Genomic DNA, 7,213 nt, shown 5'->3' with positions numbered 1-7,213 from the left:
AGTATTATTGATGTGTGAGCGGAGGGGTACGAAATACTTATTATATTTTTACTACGAAATACTACAAAATACACAAGTTTTAAATATTAATTTACAGATGGAATATACCTAAACCTTGCTACAACACTTATAGGCAGTGTACCTAATCGTAGAGTAGTATAGTTTTTAGTAAGTCCGGTTCGTTCCACAGGGAAACGACTTATTTTACACTATATTTTTAAACAATTATATTTGTACAAAATATATTATATATAGTAATAATATATAAAAGGGGGTTTACCGTTTAATGACCGGTTTGTCGATTTTAAAACTTAAGCGTAAATATAAATGACAATAATTAAAGTGCGTAAAATAAATAACAATATAATAATTATGCTTCATTAAACTTCCGTAACCATGATGTTTGTCGTTTTGATTATTTATTACCCTGGGTTAATTGTCCTTTGTCCTGGATGTATTTGAAACCTATCTGCTTTTTGTCCATAATAGTCCATCGGTCATAATTATAAAATGCTCGGCAAATCTAACCTTATACCCGAAGTCAAATATTCCAACTAATTGGGGATTCGAATTGTAACAAGGTCTTAATACTTTGTTTAATGAATACACCAGGTTATCGACTGTGTGTAAACCAAGGTTTTAATACTTTGTTAACAATTACACCAATTACCCTTGAATGTAATCCACCCCTGTTTTAATAAGTCCATTGACTATTAATCCATCCCCGTGTCCGGTCAAATGAACAATAATTTGTATTTATAAATATCCCGCCCATCGTATCCGATTAAGCGTATGTGGTTATATATAGATACGTCAAATTGTAACCTTTATATTAAATTAATGAGGTATCGTTAATTTAATATAAAGCCCATTAATAGCCCATAGTCTAATTTACACAAGTGTCGTTCTTTTGTCCAAACCCCAATTATGGTCCAAAGCTCAATTACCCCATCTTAATATTTAGCCCAACATCACGATTACTTCGGCTCAAATAAGCATAATAATAACTTAAGTACGAGACATTAATTTAAAAAGGAGAACATAGCTTACATTGATTATTTATCGCGTAGTATTACATGGACAGAGCTTCGACTTCAAAACCCGTAAAATAACCTTTACATAACCCAAACTAATCTAATATAAAACTAACCTATACTATATATATATATATATATATATATATATATATATATATATTATATATATATATATTTATTTATTTATTATATATTTATATATATATATTTATTATATATATATTTATTATATATATATATATATATATATATATATATATATATATATATATATATATATATATATATATATATATATATATATATATATATATATATATATATATATATATATATATATATATATATATTTATTATATATTATAGACAGAGAGATAGATTAATCCTCTTTCAAATATATCGAATTCGCTGGTTTTTATAGGAATGTGGCCAGCCTTTTTGGCTCATGCGATCGCATGAGATTATCTCATGCTGGCCATGCGATCGTATGGCCTGGTTTTCCAGCTCAGGATCCTTTTTCTCATAGCTTGTCGACATGATTTAATATATATTTATAATATATAAATAATTTATATATAGTTATTTATATATTATATTTTATTCTTGTGCATAGTAGACTTGTAATTTTAGGTCCGTTGCGTCGCGCGTTGATAGTTGGCTCAGGTCCCGGTTCCGGATTTTCGAACGTCCTTTCGTACTATTTAATATCTTGTACTTTGCGTTTTGCAATTTGTAATTTGCACAAAAAAAATTATTTTCCTTAACTCCCAAAATCCGCGCAAGTCTTTAACTCACTTTTAGTGGCACTTTTGAGTGTACTATGGCTTTAGTGGCACTTTTCAGGCTTTTGTGGCACTTTTTCTTCAATTCTTTAATCTTCGTGCTTTTCGTTTCGTAACTTGTACTCTTCTCAATTTTAGACGTTTCTCATCATTAAAGTGAACCACTTGAATTGTATCTTGTACATTTGAGCTTTTTAGACGTTTTTGTCTTCGAATCTTCGTTTTCGCCTTTTGTTTTTGCACTTATTTATTATAAACGAATATCACTTGGAAATAGAACAATTGCAACTGAAAACTTTACATATCGAAAGGATATTGATACTAAATATATGTTCATTTGGAGCACTATCAATTACCTTGAATTAGAGAGATAACCAACTTTAAATAACAAAGATTTCTTGAGGTTGGATGATCACTTGAAATGGATTTGCAAGATTGGAAGTGAACTAGCAAACTTGAAAGTATTCTTGATTTTATGAAACTAGAACTTATAGAATTTATGAAGAACACTTAGAACTTGAAGATAGAACTTGAGAGAGATCAATTAGATGAAGAAAATTGAAGAATGAAAGTGTTTGTATGTGTTTTTGGTCGTGACTCATGGATTAGATATAAAGGATATGTAAGTTTATTTTCTTGTAAATAATTCATGAATGATTTATAATATTTTTGTAATTTTGCTAAATAATTCATACTAGATTACAAAGAATGGTTCCCACATGTTTAATGACTCATTAAGGCTGCTAAAGAGCTGATCATTGAGTGTATATACCAATAGTATATACAACTAAAAGCTGAGTATTGTACGAGTACGAGTACCGAACGAATACGAGTAGAATTCTTGATGAAAATGTATGAGAATGCAATTGTAACCAATTTTGTTAAGTACAAGTATTTTGATATGTGTCTTGAAGTGTATTAATACATCTTAATACACTACATGTATATACATTTTAACTGAGTCGTTAAGTCATCGTTAGTCGTTACATGTAAGTGTTGTTTCGAAACCTTTAAGTTAACGATCTTGTTAACTGTAATTAATCCATTGTTATTATACTTAAATGAGATGTTAAACTATTATGTTAACATAATAACATGGTGTATGAATATATCTTAATATCATATATATATGTTAAAATACTATTACAATGATAATCGTTACATATATATATTGTTTCGAAATCCTTAAGTTAGTTGTCTCACCTTACTTGTGTAGTTCATTGTTAATATACTTAATGATATAATTAATTATCATTTTATTATGTTAAACATAGTGTGTTCATATCTTAATACAATACACATGTATTTATTTTAATTAAAACGTTGTTATAACGATAATCGTTATATATATCGTTTCGAGTTTCTTTAATTCAGTAGTTCCATTTTATGCATATAACTCTTTGTTAATATACTTTGTGAGATACTTACTTATCAAAATATCATGTTAAATATATATATATATATATATATATATATATATATATATATATATATATATATATATATATATATATATATATATATATATATATATATATATATATCGTCATGTCGTTTTTACAAGTTTTAACGTTCGTGAATCGCCGGTCAACTGGGTGGTCAATTGTCTACATGAAACATATTTCAATTAATCAAGTCTTAACAAGTTTGATTGCTTAACATGTTGGAAACATTTAATCATGCAAATATAGTTCTTATTTAATTGATAATCATGGAAGAGTTCGGGTCACTACAGTACCTACCCGTTAAATAAATTTCGTCCCGAAATTTTAAGCAGTTGAAGGTGTTGACGCATCATCCGGAAATAAGTGTGGGTATTTCTTCTTCATCTGATCTTCACGTTCCCAGGTGAACTCGGGTCCTCTACGAGCATTCCATCTAACCTTAACGATTGGTATTTTATTTTGCTTAAGTCGTTTAACCTCACGATCCATTATTTCGACGAGTTCTTCAATGAATTGAAGTTTTTCATTGATTTGGATTTCGTCTAAAGGAATAGTGAGATCTTCTTTGGCTAAGCATTTCTTCAGATTCGAGACGTGAAAGGTATTATGTATGCCGGCTAATTGTTGAGGTAAGTCAAGTTGATAAGCTACCGGTCCAACACGATCAATAATCTTGAATGGCCCAATGTATCTTGGATTCAGTTTCCCCCGTTTACCAAATCGAACAACACCTTTCCAAGGTGATACTTTAAGCATAACCATGTCTCCAATTTCAAATTCTATATCTTTTCTTTTACTGTATGCGTAGCTCTTTTGTCGACTCTGAGCGGTTTTCAATCGTTGTTGAATTTGGATGATTTTCTCGGTAGTTTCTTGGATTATCTCCGGACCCGTAATTTGTCTATCCCCCACCTCGCTCCAACAAATCAGAGACCTGTACTTTCTACCATAAAGTGCCTCAAACGGTGTCATCTCAATACTCGAGTGGTAACTGTTATTGTAGGAAAACTCTGCTAATGGTATATGTCAATCCCAACTGTTTCCAAAATCGATAACACATGCTCGTAGTATGTCTTCAAGTGTCTGTATCGTCCTTTCACTTTGCCCATCAGTTTGTGGATGATAGGCAGTACTCATATCTAGACGAGTCCCCAATGCTTGTTGTAACGTTTGCCAAAACTTTGAGACAAATCTGCCATCCCTATCAGAGATAATAGAGACTGGTATTCCGTGTCTGGAGACGACTTCCTTCAAGTATAGTCGTGCTAACTTTTCCATTTTATAATCTTCTCGCATTGGTAGAAAGTGTGCTGACTTGGTAAGACGATCGACTACTACCCAGATTGTATCATAACCACTTGCAGTCCTTGGCAATTTAGTAATGAAATCTATGGTGATGTTTTCCCATTTCCATTCCGGGATTTCTGGTTGTTGAAGTAGACCTTATGGTTTCTGATGTTCAGCTTTGACCTTAGAAAAAGTCAAACATTCCCCTACATATGTAGCGATATCTGTTTTCATACCTATGATGACCCGGAAAATTTTGACTAATTTAAACCAATTCTCTATATGATTTAATATATTCGTCATGATAAGCAATGCATTTTGACAAGTTTTAAAACTTTTGTAAATGAGTTTTATATAACGGTTGCCCACCTTGTTTGTCCGGTGATTCACGAACGTCGTAACTTATGATAATTATATAATTGTGTATATATATATATATACGGAAACATGCGAATAATATTTATATACGAAATGATAAAAATTTACTATTGAATGATGCAGTTTCGAATTAAAAAGTTTACATATATAATCGTTTTATTTTTATGATGTATTTTTTTTAGTTTTTAAGAAGACATGAAGTTAATTCAAAGATGTACAAGTTGTAAAGCACAACGTACAACAATGTAACTTAAATAGTTGAATCAAAATTAATTCATTTACTATTCATATGAATAGTAAATGAAACGAAATTAATTAATTTACTATTCACATGAAAGCGACATGATAGAAATTATTAATTATAAGTTACATAAAATACCCCTGAAGTATCTAATAAATACGACTTTTAGAAATATATTAAAATTTGTTAATTCGTTTGAATTAAACGAATTCAATAATTCACGGTGGCACAAAATGATCAGTAGACTAGTACGTACACTCTACATCGAACGTATATAGTAATTTTATAAATAAATGAACCTTTTTACAACTAGTTTTATAAAGCTTAAGACCAAAATAAATATATGTATTCAATTATAAAAAGTGGAATATTTTTTATTTATACTTTTACCTATCAATTATTAGCAACAGAGTACGAAATGTCGGTTCGCGAAAACTGTCGACAGATATTATTGAATGTTAATTGTCACGTTTGATTCTATATTATTATTATATTATATTTATATTATTATATTTATTATATATATATCGAACGAATTCTGGTTCGATGAATTCACAAAACTTTCAATCTCTCTATCTCACATTACTCCGTATATTATTTATTTATATTTATTATTATTATTATTATTATTATTATTATTATTATTATTATTATTAATATTATTATTATTATTATTAATCTTATTATTATCATTAGTAGTATTATTATTATTAGTATATACATAAAATACTACGACGGAGTGATGTTCGAGTGTTTTCACAACGGGTTAAAGCTAAGGAAATTATGGGTTATAACTGGAGGTTATGGGTATTGCTTGGGGGTTATGATCATGAGTCAAAGGTCAACCTAGCGTTTATCATCTCCGTTGCGTCTACATACTTTCCTGCAATATTATATCACAATATTGATACATGAGCATTCATATCTTATCTTTTATATATTAATAGTGTATCCATGTCTAGTGCTCGAGTATATATGTTTTTACATGCTTGTATGCTAAATTTCATCGTTAGATAGTTTTATGATGAATCACGAATTTAATACATATACTACTGATATAAGGTATATGATAAGCATGTTATTGGAAAGCTGGCGAAAAATTAATAACTTTTCATTTAGAAATCGCGTGATTTCGATGAACGGGTTAAAAGATATGGTCAACTGAATTATGTTTGACGTTAATTGAAATTGTGTTGGAAACTGTAAATTAATATTTAAACAACTTGTTTATAAGATTAATAATTTGGATTTTTGGATACTACTAGTCGAGTAAATGAATTCTTATATAAGACACGTCTCGTTTTGTTGAACAATTATCAAAGTTGACTGTCTTATCATGTTTTAAAGCTTTATAAACACTATAATATGATTTTACAAGTATTGGAAAACTATGTGAAATAATAAAACATTTTCGATTGCCATGATAATTCAAATATAATATAACTCCTGAAATAAATAATATTTTGAGTTTGATAAACTATAAATTCGTTCAATTATCAAGATTTATACTATGTTAATATAATAAACATGTATAGATTTAAAGATCATATTGGGTCAGATTGATTTTTGAGATGACTTTTGTTGACTTTTACATGTCGGTCTCGAGCATTAGGATTGTGATACACTATGACCTGACCTAGATTGTTAGACATGTATTGACCAACATATGTTCTCTAGGTTGAGATCTACGGTTATTTTGCATTCCGAGTTTCGGTCACATTTCGGTGAATGACCTTATGTGCTGCTAAGGTGAGTTTATAGATCCCCTTTTTTTAATTGCTTTTGCAATCTATATTTTTGGGCTGAGAATACATGCACTTTATTTTAAACGCAATGGACACAAGTACATACTAAATACTACACTGAGTTTGAACCGAAAATCTCTTAGCTTTGATAACTAGTAACTGCCGGTTATAAGAACTGGTGGGCGCGAGTAGTAGTATCTGGATCCATAGGGCTTAACATCCCCATCCGTTCTAGGTATAGAGACCCTAGCCTGAACTATAAAGCGGACGTATGCTATTTGAGTTTAATACACGTTGG

Source organism: Rutidosis leptorrhynchoides, chromosome 2 (genome assembly GCF_046630445.1).
Source record: "Rutidosis leptorrhynchoides isolate AG116_Rl617_1_P2 chromosome 2, CSIRO_AGI_Rlap_v1, whole genome shotgun sequence".
In the NCBI taxonomy this organism is placed as follows: domain Eukaryota; kingdom Viridiplantae; phylum Streptophyta; class Magnoliopsida; order Asterales; family Asteraceae; genus Rutidosis; species Rutidosis leptorrhynchoides.
Note: the sequence above shows the minus strand (reverse complement) of the source record.